The sequence below is a fragment of the Balaenoptera borealis genome (genome assembly GCF_965194805.1).
Source record: "Balaenoptera borealis genome assembly, chromosome: 2".
Classification (NCBI taxonomy): domain Eukaryota; kingdom Metazoa; phylum Chordata; class Mammalia; order Artiodactyla; family Balaenopteridae; genus Balaenoptera; species Balaenoptera borealis.
This window is the reverse complement of record NC_138867.1, coordinates 177,812,105-177,827,732: the sequence shown is the minus strand read 5'-3', so window position 1 is coordinate 177,827,732 and position 15,628 is coordinate 177,812,105. Positions and strand designations below refer to the sequence as shown.

Below are 15,628 nucleotides of genomic sequence, written 5' to 3'. Positions count from 1 at the left end.
GAAACCCCCAGACAGTTTTCCATAGTGACTGCATCATTTTATGCTCTCACCAGCATTGTAGGAGAGTGCTGGTTTCTCCACATCCTCGTTAACACTTGATATTATCTGTCTTTTTGAATTCAGCTTCCTAGTGGGTGTGAAGTGGTGTTTTGCTCATTGTGGGTTTTTTTTTTTTTTCTTATTTTCCTTATGACTAACGAGGAGCTTTTCATGTGCTTATTGTCCATTTGTATATCTTCTTCGGAGAAATGTCTATTCAAATCCTTTGTCCATTTTTTTAAAATAAAGAAATAAATTTATTTATTTATTTATTTATTTATTTATTTATTTATGGCTGTGTTGGGTCTTTGTTGCTGCACGCTGGCTTTCCCTAGTTGCGGTGAGCGGGGGCTACTCTTTGTTGTGGCGCGTGGGCTTCTCATTGCGGGGGCTACTCTTCGTTGCGGCACGTGGGCTTCTCATTGCGGTGGCTTCTCTTGTTGCGGAGCACGGGATCTAGGCGCACAGGCTTCAGTAGTTGTGGCACGCGGGCTCAGTAATTGTGTCTCGCGGGCTCCAGAGTGCAGGCTCAGTAGTTGTGGCGCATGGGCCTAGTTGTTCTGCGGCATGTGGTATCTCCCCGGACCAGGGCTTGAACTCGCGTCCCCTGCATTGGCAGGCAGATTCTTAACCCCTGCGCCACCAGGGAGGTCCCCCTTTGTCCATTTTTAAATTGGGTTATTTGTCTTTTCATTTGTTGGTTTCAAAAGTTCTTTACATCTGGTATCAAGACCAGCCCTTTATGAGATAAATGATTTGCAGATTTTTCTCCCATTATGTGGGTTGTCTTTGCACTTTCTTGTGTCCTTTGAAGCAGAAAAGTTTTAAATTTTGATGAACTCCTGTCTTTGTTTTCTTTTTTCACTTACGCTTTTGGTGTCATATCCAAGAAGCCATTGACCAATCCATGAAGATTTACTCCTATATTTTCTTTTAAATATTTTGTAGTTTTAGCTCTTACATTGAGGTCTCTGATCCATTTTGAATTAACTTTTATATACGGTGTGGGGTAGAAGTCCAACGTCATACTTTTGCTTGTAGCTATCCAGTTATCCCAGCACCAGTTGTTGAACGTTCTTTACTCATTGAATAGTTTTGGCACCTTGGGTTAAAAATCAGTTGGGGAATTACCTGGCAGTCCAGCGGTTAGAGCTCCACGCTTCCACTGCAAGGGGGCACGGGTTCAATCCCTGCTTGGGGAACTAAGATCCTGTATGCTGCAGCACAGCCAAAAAAATAAAAAAATAAAATAAATCAGCTGGCCATAAATGCAAGAGTATATTTCTGGACTCTCAAATCTATTCCAGTGATGTTTATGTCTACCCACATTCCAGTACCACACAGGCTTCATTTCTGTACCTTTGCAGTAAGTTTTGAAATTGGGTAGTGTGAGTCTTCCAACTGTGTTCTTTTTCAAGCTTGTTTTGGCTATCCTGAGTTCTTTGCATTTCCATATGAATTTTAGGATCAGCTTATCACTTATTGCAAAAAATGCCGTTGAGATTTTGAGGAGGATTGCATTGAATCTCTAGATCAATTCGGGGAGTACTGCTATCTTAACAGTATTAAGTCTTCCAGGGAGGAGGGATAAATTAGGAGATTGGGATTAACATATACACACTACTATATATAAAATAGATAACTAGTAAGGACCTACTGTATAGTACAGGGAACTCTACCCAATGCTCTGTAATGACCTATATGGGAAAAGAATCTAAAAAAAAAGAGCGGATATATGTATATGTATAACTGATTCACTTTGCTGTACACCTGAAACTAACACAACATTTTAAATCAACTATAGTTTAAAAAAAAAAAAGTCTTCCAATCTGTGAACACAAGCTGTCTTTTCATTTATTAGGGCTTTAATTTATTTCAACAGTGTTTTTTAGTTTTCAATGTAAACGTTTTGTGCTTCCTTTGTTAAACTTATTTCTAAGTATTTTATTCTTTTCGATGCTATTATAAATGAAATTGTCCCCTTAATTTCATTTTCGCATTGTTCACTGCTGGTATGTAATAATATAACTGATTTTTGTATATTGATCTTGCATCCTGCAACCTTGCTAAATTTATTACCTCTAATTTTTAAAAATGTTGAGAAATCCCAGTTGAGATTTCTATAGACATGATCATGTCATCTGTGAATGGTTTTCCTTCTTCCTTTGGATGCCTTATTTCTTTTTCTCCCTGACTGCTCTGGCTGGACCCTCCAGTACAATGTTGAGTAGAAATAAGGGTGGGCATCCTTGTGTTGTTCCTGATCTTAGAGGGAAAACTTTGAGTGTTTCGCCATTAAGTGTGATGTTAACTGTGGGTTTTGTGTAGATGTCCTTTATCAAGCTGAGAAAGTTCCCTTCTATTCATAATTTGTTGACTGTTTTTATCACGAAAGGGTGTTGGATTTTATCAAATGCTTTTTCTGCATCTACTGAGATAATCATACAGTTTTGTCACTTACTGTATTAATATGGTGTATTGTATTGATTGATTTTTCCCAATTTTGGACCAACATTGCATTCCTGGAATAAATATCACTTGACTATTGCACATAATTTTTTTTTTTTTACTTGGGTGCGCTGCACGGCTTGTGGGATCTTAGTTCCCTGACGAGGGATTGAACCTGGGCCCCCAGTAGTGAGAACGTGGAGTCCTAACACTGGACCGCCAGGGAATTCCCGCGCATAATTTTTTTTTATGTTGCTGGATTTGGTTTAATAGTTTTTGTTGTTGATTTGTGTGTGTGTGTCTTTGTTCATAAAAGACGATTGATTTGTGGTTTTCTTGTGATATTTTTGTCTGGCTTTGGTATCAGGGTAACGCTGACCTCATAGAATGAGTTAGAAAGTGTCCTGGTTTAGGGGAAGAGTTTGTGAAAGACTGGTATTAATTCTCTCCATGTTTGTTAGAATTTACCAGTGAAGCCACTTGAGCCAGGCTTTTCTTTGTGGGAAGATTTTTTAAAATTAATTAATTAATTAATTATATTTCTGGCTGCGTTGGATCCTTGTTGCTGCGTGTGGGGTTTCTTTTAGTTGCAGTGAGCAGGGGCTACTCTTCGTTGCGGTGCGCGGGCTTCTCATCGCGGTGGCTTCTCTTGTTGCGGAGCATGGGCTCCAGGCGCGCAGGCTTCGGTAGTTGTGGCTCGCGGGCTCTAGAGCGCAGCTCGGTAGTTGTGGCTCACGGGCTCTAGAGCGCAGGCTCAGTAGGTGTGGCACACGGGCTTAATTGCTCCGCGGCACGTGGTATCTTACCAGACCAGGGCTGGAACCCGGGTTCCCTGCATTGGCAGGCGGATTCTTAACCACTGAGCCACCAGGGAAGCCCTGTGGGAAGATTTTTGATCAGGAATTCAATCTCTTGTTATAGGTCTATTCATTTTTTTTTTTTTTTGAGTCAGTTTCAGTAGTGTGTGTCTCTCTAGTAGTTTGTCCATTTCATATAGGTTATTTAATTTGTTAGCATAGTATTTCCTTGTAATCCTTTTTATTTCTGTAAGGGCTAGTAATATCCACTTTTTTTATTCTTAGTTTTAGTAATTTGAGTCTTCTCTCTGTTTTTCTTAGCTAATGTAGCTAAAGGTTTGTTAGTTTTGTGGATCTTTTCAAAGGACCAACTTTGATCTTACTGATTTTCTGTATTTTTCTATTCTCTATTTCATTTATTTCCTCTCTGATCTTTATTGTTTTCCCTGTCTGTTCACTGTGGGTTTGGTTTGCTCTTCTTTTTCCAGATTCTTAAGTGGAAGATTAATTTTTGATTTGAAATCTTTCTTTTTTAGAAAAATTTTAAAATTGTTTTTAATTTTAAAAATGTAATAAAGCTTTATTGAGGTATAATTGATATATAAAAATCTGCAATCTCCTTCTTTAATATATAGGAGCTTACATCTGTAAATTTCCCTCTGTACTGCTTTAGTTGTATCCTATAAGATTTGGTATGTTCTACTTTAATTTTCATTCATCTTAAAGTATTTTCTAATTTCCCTTGTGATTTCTTCGTTGACTCATTCGCTGTTTAGGAATGTATTGTTTAATTTCCACATGTTTGTGAATGTCTCAAACTTTCCTTCTGTTACTGTTTTCTAACTTGATTCCATTGTGGTCAGAGAACATACTTTGTATGATTTCATTCAGTCCTTTCACAATTAATCAGTCTTGTTTTATGACCTCAAATATGGCCTATCCTGGAGAGAATGTTCCATGTGCCCTTGATAAGAATGTGTATTCTGCTCTTGCTGGGTGGAGTGCTCTATACATGCCTTTAGGTCTTGTTGGCTTATGGTGGTGTTCACATTTCTGTTTCCTTGTTGATCTTTTGTCCAGTGTTCTATCCCTTTTTTTGTTTTTTTTTTGTCTGCGTCATGCGGCTTGTGGGATCTTAGTTCCCTGACTGGGGACTGAACCCAGGCCCCACGCAGTGAAAACGTCGAGTCCTAACCACTGGACCGCCAGGGAAGTCCCTATCCATTACTGAAGGTGGGGTATTGATGTCTCCAGCTGTTATTGTTGACTCGGCTGTATTTCCCTTGCCCTGTGCTTTCTTTAGGGCTGTGTAGTATTCCTCAGTCCCACTAAATCCAGTCACTCTCCTGCATGAGTTTTTTTGGTTTGTTTTTGTTTTTTAAGTTGAAGTATAGTTGATTTACAATGTTGTGTTAGTTTCAGGTGTACAGCAAAGTGATTCAGTTATACATATAGTATATATTCTTTTTCAGATTTGTTTCCATTAGAGGTTATTACAAGATATGGAATATAGTTCTCTGTGCTATACTGTAGGTCCTTGTTGTTTATCTGTTTTCTATAGTAGTGTGTGTATGTTAATCCCAAACTCCTAATTTATCCCCCCCACCCTGACCCCTCTATCCTCTTTGGTAACCATAAGATTGTTTTCTGAATGAGCTTTTAGGTTGTTTCCAGTTTTCTCCTCCTGACAGAGCCTTGGGGGTCGACCGGCTTGCACATCTGCTAGGCTCAGGGCTGATCCCTGGAGGGGGGCTGCTGTGTTGGAGACGGAGCGGATTTAAGATCATCTTGTCAGAGACCTTCTGGGGGTGCCACGGAGGGTCTGTGGTGCCAGGGGGTGACACCCCCCCCTCCATCCCCATCACCCTTGTGAACTGTCCTGTGGAACAGGGCCCTACGTGTGCCGGGCATTGGGCTTCATGTGACTTGTCCTAGTCCTGCCAATGACCTGACGGGGTGGGCACTGTTATTAGGTCCATTTTACAGATGGAGAAACTGAGGCCCGGGGAAGTCATGACCTTCACCCAGGTCCCACAGCAAGGCTGTGGCTGAGCTGTCTGGCTGCAGACTGTGCTCTCCAACACCATGCTCGGCTCACCTGTCTCCACAGGCAGCCGTGACTGGCCGTCCTGCCTTCAGCATTCAGGGCTCCTTTCCATCTTCATTTCCGGATGTGTGGTGTGGTGACTGGGATGGTGCCTGGCAGTAGGGACAGGAACGAGTCCAGCTGGATGGGTGCCTCAATGGTTGGGGAAGGGGGGTGTGCTGTTAGCTGTGAGGCTTTGGTCTGGGTGACCTGACCTCTCTCGCCTCAGTTTCCCCATCTGAGAAACGGCGTGGGTGAGAGTGCCCGTGAGAGTGAAAACAGGGACTTGCGTGCGCAGAGGCCAGCGCAGGGCCTGCATGTCATACCCCAGAGATGCCAGCCGGGCTTGCTGTTTGCTCCTCAGCAGGCATTTATTGAGCACTTGCTGTGTGCCAGACACCGGCAGTGAACAAAGCAGACAAGCATCCCTGTCCTCACGGGGCTGACGGTCTGCGGGGGGGACCAGTGAGCAGGAAGGAAGTGTGGAGAGGGTGCAGAGCCCGGCCTGGGGAGGCGGTGAGGGCGGCCTCTCCCAGGAGTTGCCACCCGGCCAGTGTCCGAAGGAAGAGTGGAGGGCGCTCTGGCATGTCTGGTGGCAGAGCAGCCCAGGTGGAGGGCTCAACCAGCAGGGCCTTGAGTTGGGAGAGGAGGGAATGGTAGGGAGCAATGGGGCGCTGGTGCAGGCAGGGCCTTGTGGGCTGCGGGGAGGACCTGATTTTGTCCCGGGGTGTGCGGGAAGCTACAGGTGGGTTTTAAGTGCGTGCGCAGCGTGATCTGACTTGCGGTTTGAAAAGCTCAACCTGGCTGCTGGGCTAAGAACATACGGGGCTGGTGGAGGGAGACGGGGTTTGGGGAGTGTGGCTGTGACCCAGGGGACTTAACCTAAGGATGTTGGGACCGAGCAGGAGAGAAGGGGATGCATCTGGGTCTGTTGAAGGCAGTGCCGACAGGATTTGCTGAGAGGTGGGCCCTAGGAGGTGGGAAATAGACCACCCAGGGAAGGGCGGGAAGCCCGTCCTGTCTCGTGTGACCCTGTGCCCCTGGTCTGCCTTGAGGGTTCCTCACAGTGTGGCACCCCACCACGCTGGCAGAGGCTCTGGGAAGGAGACGGGGTGCGGAGGGGTGCACTTATCCCCAGAGGCCAATGCCCACCCTCTTGCTTGAAGGAAGCCTGCAAGGAGGAAGGTTCTGGAATGCTGACAGTGGGCTGGGGCACCGCCTGGCTTTCCTTTCCATGTATTTACCAACACCCTGCCCCTGCGTTCGGTTGGGCCCCCCTGGGTGGCGACGTACGCAGAGCTAGAAATCCACATGTGGCTGACCACCGTCCAGGGGCTGCAGATTCGCGGCGAGCACCCACCACCTCCCCAGCACCTGCGATGTCTCCTCCCTCCCCCAGCACATCCCATCTTACGGGTGAGGACACCGAGCCCGAGCCCGCAACATGAGTGACTTTGCTGCCAAGGTCGCACGGCGAACACTGGGCAAGTCAGGCCACCTGCTGCAGTGTAGAGCTGTGAGGAGGTGTCAGAGGGACGCCCGGGAGGGTAGAGTTGAGAGCTCGGCTCCCCAAAAACTGGTGGTTTCCCCATCACCCTTGAAAATGTGGCTTGGCTGACCAGTTGCTTTGGAGCCTCAGTACAAATGGAAAGTTATGAATTAGTGGGAATTCCCTGGTGGTCCAGTGGTTAGGACTCTGTGCTTTCACTGCCCAGGGCCCCCATAAGACACACGGTGTGGCCGGAAGAAAAAAAAAAGTTAAAGTTACAAATTAGTATTTCCCTGTTATAAAAGTTATTTAAAAAGTTATAAAAGACCAAAATCCAAATCACATTGGAGACTATAAGAAACAGAAAGTTTTCCATTCTCACTCCATAGACGACCTCCGTGAAGGGCTCAGGGTGTCACCTCCAAACTTACTGTCCCTACACAGGCAGGAAAAAAAAATGGAGGACACAAACTGTTCTGCATGTCACACTTTGCTTTCAGCACTACGGCCTGGATTGCTCCCTGGGCCAGTTCCAAGGTTGATTTAGCCAGTTCCCTGCTGATGGACCTCTAGGTTGTTAATGGGTTTCACTCTGGAAAGTACTGCCGCAGGGAGTGGCCGTCCTTGCATACCCACTCAGGAGAATGAAACCCTGGTGACGTGGGGCAGGAAGGGTCAGAAGAGGACAGTCAGGCCTCTCAGAGGAGGTGACATCTGAGTTGAGTCCTGAGTGACCAGAGGAAGCCAGGATTATGGAAAGGCTCCGGGGAGAAGGTCATTCCAGGCAGAGAATGAGCATGTGCAAAGGCCCTGATGCAGGAATTGCTTTGGCCTGCTTGCTGTACCTTGACCACCGGTGTGGCCAGAGGGAGTGCGCGAAGTGAAGGTGGGGGTGAGGGAAGGGAGGTGATGGGGTGATTGCTCAGGGCCTCGGAAGCCACAGGGAGCACTTTGGTGCAGATGAGGGATGTGATCTGACTCATATTGTGTTGGGTTTTTCTTTGACTGCATGGGGCAAATGGTCTCTTTTGGGCACCACGGTAAGAACTTTTGCAAACCTTCCACTCTACCTTACCTCACTTAACAGATGAGGAAACTGAGGCACAAAGATGTCACCCCACCTGCACAGGTTGTCCAGAAAGGATTCCAGCCGGGGTCTGAAAGGCCCAGAGCCAGGGCTGCTATATGCTGTGGGCCACTTCCTGCTTTTGCTCCTGGCCTGGCTGCCAGATGAGACCACAGAGCAAGTGACACTATGGCTGAGTGCCTGGCCAGCGGCTGGTGAACCTGCAGGATTCCTGAGCAGGGAGGAGCCTGCTGGGAATTTTGTGAAGGGTGACACCTGGAAGTGAGATTATGAAAGCCGGCGGGGGCGCCCACAACCTATCCCATCGTCCCATCGCCATCCGAGCCTCAGTCTGCTCATCTGTACAATGGCAGGTTTGGTCCTTCGTCCCACAAGCATTGGTCCCCTGCCTCGTGCCAGGCAGAGGACCCTTTCCCCGTGAGGCTGCCACTCTTCTAATGGGCGGGTAGGTGGGAAAGGATAAACCACAGCCATGTGAACAAATCAGTAAACTAGAAGGTGGTGGTTATGAGTAGAATTGAGAATTGAGCAGGCTGGTGGGTGACGGCGGGGAGCTGCTCCCTATGAGGGGTGGGTGCAGGGAGGAGACCGTTTGGCCAGGAGTTGCCAGCTGGCCTTGTGAATGCTGCAGGGAGAGGGTTCCAGGTCTAGGGAGCAGCCCGTGCAAAGGCCCTGAGGCACACTGTGCCTGGTGTGTTTGGAGAACATGGAGGAGGCCAGTGTGGTAGGAACGAAGTGATTGAGGGGAGAAAAGGAGGAGGTGAGGGCAGGGAGGTGACTGGGAAGATCACGCAGGGAGGGTCACGTGGGCCGCAGGGAGGACTTGAGCTTTTTTTTTTTTTTTTCCCCTTGGCCAAACTTCATGGCGTGCAGGGTCTTAGTTCCCCAGTCAGGGATCAGACCCGTGCCCCCTGCAGTGGAAGTGCGGGGCCTTAACCACTGGACCACCAGGGAAGTCCTCAGGACTTGGGCTTTTAACCTGAGTGAGGTAGGAGCCCTGGGAGGGCTCTGAACAGAGGGGGTCATGCCCTGACTTGCGGTGGACAGCCTGAGAGGCAGTCCCTGCACTGGTCCAGGCAGGCGCTGGTGGGCCAGGCTGCAGGCCTTGCATGTGGAGAAAAGTAGGCCCATTCAGGCTTCATTTGGAGGTGGAACCTGCAGGACTTGCCGCTTGGCGGGGTGGGGGATGGGAGACAGGAGGAGCCCCTGGTCTGTGGTCTGAGTCAGGGGCGTAATCACCGTACCTGGCCCTTGGGGGGACCACAAAGACACGGTGGCACCTGCCTAGGGACACTGAGTGCAGGCTGGGCTCCAGGTAACCGATGGTTACTGTTGGGTGGTATCGAGAGGGGACGTGGACGAGGCAGGGGCCAGGGCAGGGACCGAGGGGGTGTGCACAGGCCGGATGTTGCGGCCTCGGAGACTGAGCGATGATGACCTCTACTTCTGTTGTAGCAAAACTACAGAGGAGTCCCCCCAGGCAGGTGGGGGTGACTGGGGGCTCTGCCTCCTTGGTGTCCCACCCAGGTTCCCATCCTGATTCTGCTCCTTCCTTGCTGAGTGGCTTTCACAGGTCTCGAAACTGAGCCTCAGTCTACCCATCTGTGAAATGGGGGTATTGACCCTGACATCATTCCTTTGGCGTTGCTAGAGGATTTACTGAGACGTTACCTAAGATGGGGTTAGAGCTGGGCCGGGTGGGCGGCCAGGGTATGGGCTCTTGTGAGAGCCTGAGAGAGTCAGCCGGACATGACCCTGGGGCATGTGCTCCTGCCCAGGGGCTCTTCCTGTGGCTGGCATTGTGTGAGGTCTCCCAGCCCCACTGAGGCTTTGGGTGACCCCTTGAGGAACTGATGAGGAGGAGGGGATCCCAGCCCGGGGCCCTTGCCTGGGCCCTCACAGGCTCTGGCTTCGGGCTGACTCATCCTCTGCCGGCTTTTGTGTTTGTTTTCCCTCTCCTGGGGTTTTGGTCTCCTTTGTTCCTGCATCTCCACCCTCCTGGGGACTGCAAGTCAAAGTGCTCCTGGAGAGGCCTTGTGCTCCATTCAGAAGACAGTAAATAAACAGCCTGGGCTTCTGAGTGGCCCACGGTGCCACCTCCTGTTGCGCCCTTCCCCTCCCTGCCCCCTACTGCCTTTCCCGGAGCCCTCATCACCTTCTAGGGAGAGGCAGCCCATTTTAGAGCCTGGAAACTGAGGCTCCAAGAGGGTGAAGTGACTTTTGCCAGGTCACGTATCCCGGGGGATGGGCGGCATCCTCCCATCCCACAGGTGGCTGGGCCAGTGCCCAGAGAGGACAGAGACCTGCCCAGGGTGGGAGCAGATCTGGGCTTTGAAGCCAGGCCTTCTGGCTCCGGCGTCCATGTTCCTCCTGTCCATTCAACATTTAATGAGCACCTGCTGTATGACAGGCTCTGTTCTAGGTGCTGGAGATCCAGTGGTGACCAGTTTAGGTGAAGAAGTCCCATCCTGACACAGGACTAGACCTCCACTGGAGGCCAAGTTGGTGGTAGTGGGAAGGGGCATGCATTTGGGAGGGAGAGGTGCAATCCACTGCATCCGCAGAGCCTGAGAGGAAGGCAGAGGGAACAGCCCTTGCAAAGGCTTGGAGGCCAGCAGTGCAGGGAAGAACCCAGAGGCTGGGGCCGGTGGGAGGCGGGCGGCTACGAGGGGGCAGCCCTGGCGGGGGGGTGGGGTGGGCAGGTGGTGGACCCTGTCAAGCCTGGGATTGGTCATGTGACCTCTGCAGGAGGGAGGCTTGGAGGCCCAGGTCTCTGTTTTAGGGGGATAACCACATATAGCCTGGGAGGAGCATGGGTCAGAAGCCTGGGACCAGGGGTGGGCCCAATGGATTAGAGGCCAGGGATGGTGCTGAAATGACCGTAGTTAACACTTATTGAGCACTTACTGTGTACCAGGGAGCAGAATAAACCCCAGATCCTGTTCTGGGGAGCTGACATGGGGGTGGTGAGGGGCAGACAAGAAGCAGATAAGTGACATACAAGGGGTTAGTGCTTTGGAGAAAAATGAGGCACGGGAGGAAGATGGGGGGCGTTGGAGCTGTGAATGAGGGTGGGAGAAATCTCCCTAGGGAGGTGTCGTTTGAGCCAGAGCTGTGGGGCGCGAGTCATGGGGGGCCTGTTTGTCTGCTACCTAGCTGCCCTCTGAGGTGAGAGGAGTTTCCCCATTACTAACTAGGAAACCCAGATCAGAGAGGCTGGGAAGCTGGCCCAAGGTCACACCGTATGCAGGGCCACCTCGGGGCACAGTGGCCCTTGTAGCAGCTGGGAAGAGAGAGGAGGGGGTGGGCACTTTGAGTCAGAGGGAGGGACTTGGTGACCAGTGGAATGTGGGTGGGGTCAGGGAGGAGGAAGCTGATGACAGGCTTAAACGTCGCCTCCTGATAAGTGGACAGTCAGTGTTGCAGGCAGAGCTGCTTGGGGGAGGCGGTTTCCTTCCACCACCCAGGCCACGAGGGCCCCAAGAGTGCTCCCGCTTCTGGGTGCCAGGAAACCCTGTGGGTGGGCCTTACGGCACAGCCGGGCAGGCCCCTCCTTACTGAGCCCCTCGGAGATTTCTGGGGGGCTGCTTTTCAGGGACTGTTGAGGCTGAGGGTGGGTGTTGCAGTCCGGCGGCTTCTGGATACACAATCGGACGGATCTCAGGGCTCCTGGCACTCCCAGCCTGGCTTGCGAGGTCCCACGCACCTGCCCAGCCTTCAGCCTTCTCCCCCTCGGGCTCTTCCTCCTTCACCCTCCACTTGACCTTCCCACTCCCCACCAAGTCCCAGCCCAAGTCGCAGCCTTCCCCCGCGAGGGCCCAGAGCGCTCATCACGCTGGCCCTCGTGTTCCTCTGAGGCTCGCATTGTCCGTTGTGTGTGGTGTCACCCTTGTGCTCACGGTGCCTGGGCCCCCTGGACATACCCAGAGCAGTCACAGGACAGCACGTGTCAACACCAGTGGCAGAAAGCCTGGTCCTTGCCGGGGAGATGCCTGTAGCTTCCACGGCAGACATGCAGGCGCAGAGGCCGGGGGCCTTGGTGGTCAGAAGCTCAGACCCCACGGGTTTCAGTCTACACTCCTGCCACCCCTGGCTGCCAAGTGACCGTGGGCAGGCGCCCAACCTCTGGGCCTAGTGGCCTAGTGAGCTCCGTAAAATGGAGCTCACAGACCACCTTGTTGGATCTTGTCATGGTTAAATGGGTTAAGTGGCACGGAAAGTTCTCAGCTTTTTGCCTTGCATACAGGGAGTTCTCGACAACTGTTAGCTACTCTTAAAAAAAAATTTTTTTGGAGTCAATCATCCATGTGGATGATGCAGAATTCAGAGATGTTCCAGAACAGTGCAATGACTCTTCCCCCCAACCCTAACCCCCTGCAACAGGCCCCAACCACCCTGGGCTCTGTTTTGAGGCTTTTTATTTACTTACAAAACACACTCTTCCACACCTTTTGTTTTCCTCACTTAATACACCCGGAAGGAAGTTCCGTGTCAGGAGATAAAAAGCTCTTTTTTGTTGTTGTTGTTTTTGGGTGTGTGTGTGTGTGTACACGTGTGTGTGGCTGCACAGTGAATGGGCCATAATATAATTAGTCTCCCCCGTGGGCTTCAAAGTTCTTTACCTCTGAGCTATTACTGGGAAACTAGTAAGATTATAATGTTTCTGTGGGCAAATTTTAATGGAGTGTTCTCTCAGTGCTTTGTATCTGAGTCTTCGCAAGTGCGTGTTCCTGGACCTCCTTGTGCTTGTGACCTTGAGATTGAACTTAGATATGGTAAATTGTCCTAATCTTATATGTACACCTTCATTTTTAAAATAAATGCATGCACTGGTCAGATCAAGATAGAGGGCGTTGTCATCACCCCACAAAGTCCCCTCCTGCCCCTTCTAGTCGGTTACCCCAGAGGGGACCAACTGCTCTGATTTCTATCAGCAGAAACTAGTTTTGCCTGTTCAAGGTTAGGTCTGCCCTGTGACTCAGCAAGAGAAACAAGGGCATATGTCAACAAAAGGCACGGATAAGAAGGTTCATAGCAGCTTTATTTGTAACGGCCCCCAAGCTGGAAAGACAACCCCTCGCTCCCCACCAAAAGCCTCATCAGCTTGCGAGTGGATGCACAGATTGTGGACCGTCCACGCGGTGGCGCACGGGTCAGCAAGGAAAAGGAACCAGCCCTGATCACACACGACAGCGTGGAGGAGCCTCACGGGTGGGACACTGGGGATTCCATTCACATGCTGCTCCTGTCTTGTTTGGTCACTGACCAAAGCCCTCTTACCCCCATGATGTGTCTTCTTTGTCCCCACCCACAGCGTCTCACGTGGTTCCCATCAGGAGGTTGGCACTGGTGTCCCCAGCACCTCCAAGGTGCTCAGTAGGTGTGAGTAATACTTGAGTGAACGAGCTTGTGACCTTGGCCAGGTCACAGATCCTTGCTGCTCCTCAGTCTTCTTATCTGCCAAATGGGAGAATGGGAGTCACGCTCAGGGTGTCACGCTGCGTGAAGCAGGTGTGAAGTACTCCGAGCAGGGCAGGGTGGCCCACGGGTTCTTCGTCATCCTCAGGAATGAGGCTCCATGGGTAGCATCCGAGGTGTGGAGGGTTGACCATGCCGCCAGGGGCTGTGGGCTTCATCCCCCCGGGGCTTGTGCGTGCCCTTGGGGCGTTCTTCCCTCTGTTTTGGCCCTTCCCTTCCTGCATGGGTCTTCTCCACCCAACCTGTTCCCCAGTCATCGCTGGCTGTCTCCTCAGCTCTTCTCGACTCTCTCCAGTGTCTGTCGACTGCCCTCTGTGTCCCTGCCATCCCCCAATCCAGCCCGTCATCGCTCGCCTTGACCAGTGCAGTTGCCTCCTGCCTGCCTCTTGGCTCCCACCCTCACCCCTGAAGCTGCCAGAGGGGTCTTTTATTTTATTTAGTTTTTATTGTTTTTATTTTTTGGCCATGCCACGTGGCATGTGGGATCTTAGTTCCCCGACCAGGGATTGAACTTGTGTCCCCTGCATTGGAAGTGCAGAGTCTTAACCACTGGACCACCACCAGGGAAGTCCCCAGAGGGGTCTTTTAAAGACACATACCTTTAAAAGCACACAGGGTTGTGATCTGACTGTCCCTCAACAGTGACAGCAAGTGGCCTTGCTCTAAGAACGACGACCAGCCTTCTCCCCGTGACCTCCAGCACCACCATCACCCAACCCCTCTCTGGGGCCATTCACTCGTCCACTCTAGTGCCCCACTCTGCTGCTCGCAGCGGCACCCCCATAGGACCTCCAGAGCCGATCTGCCCCTGGGATGTCCCTCATCTCACAGGCCGACCTGCTGCGTGGTCACTGCCGTGTCCCTGTGCCCAGTCAGAGGAGGCGCTGCATAAGCGTGGTGGGACCGCCCGCCCACAGGCCGATGGGGCGCGACCCTCATAGTGCATGGCGTGCGGTGAGGGCGTGCCTCCTCCCTCATTCCGCCCACTGGGCTAACAGGTTCCCAGGGGTTCTGACACCCAGCCCATGCTGAGAACCAGCAACCTCCTCTGGGGCTCTCGATACAGGTAGGGTGCCCCTGAGACACTGGTTGTCACAGTTCTGGGGAGTGGGGTGGCACCAAGGATGCTTGCCTGTATGAAACACACCTGCCCAGTGTTCTGCACAAATTTCAGATAATCCGAATGTTTATCTGGGTGCAAAACTTGTTTAAAATTCCCTGAGCCTAGAACCTTTCTCCATTTTACATGGAACAACAAAGAATCCTTTGCCTGGCTTTGGTGATCTCTGAAAATGTTGCTGCCTCTATGCCTGCCTGGACCCCTGCTCTTTTGCTTTCCTTTTTTTTTTTTGCCGCGCCCATGCGGCTTGCGGGATCTTAGTTCCCCCACCAGGGATCTAACCTGGGCCTTCAGCAGTGAAAACGCAGAGTCCTAACCACTGGACTGCCAGGGAATTCCCTTGCTTTCCTTTCTTAATGGTCCAGGGTGGCTCCCGGCTTTCCCACTTTGCATGAATCCAGGTGTATTAGTGTAAGTCAGTGCAGGTAGTGCCTGTGTATTTCCATAATGAAATACATAGCATATATATATATTTTTATTAAACAGCTTTATTGAGGGATCATTTACATGCTAGGAAATTCACCCATTTCAAATGCAGTGATTTTTAGTAAATGTACAGTAAGTATTAGTAAACAGCACTACAGTCCAGCTTTAGGACATTTCCATCACTCCAGAAAGCTCTCCGCTCTCAGTTTCCCACCCCTGGGGCAACCACTGATCCACTCCCCGCCTCTATCGATTTGTCTTTTTGGGACATGAAACACATCGTGTTTTGTCATTAAATATTTTCCTTTTATTTTAGTCTTTATATCATATGTATGGCATTCTATTACTTTAAAAAATGTAGGTAGGAAATGTACTGATCTGGGGACTTCCCCGGGCAGTCCAGTGGTTAAGACTCCACACTTGCACCGCAGGGGACATGGGTTCGATCCCTGGTCAGGGAACTAAGATCCTGCATGCCACACGGTGTGGCAAAAAAAAAAAAAAAAAAAAAGAAATGTACTGATCTCTTTTGGGTCTGGGGGTCCAAATATTTGGCAGGGAAAGGGCTCTTTGGGCATGCTGGGGCCGGAGCATAGCCAGCTGGAGGGAAATGGTTCCGTTTGTCGCTAACCTTCAATCCAGCCCCTCTCCCATTCCT

The 15,628-nt window shown here is 50.6% G+C and overlaps 1 protein-coding gene across 14 annotated transcripts in view; it reads left to right on the top strand.

Annotated features, from left to right (window-relative positions):
• DNM2 (dynamin 2) overlaps positions 1-15,628 on the top strand; it is a 92,481-nt gene that overhangs the window by 16,404 nt on the left and 60,449 nt on the right. The window lies entirely within an intron of this gene.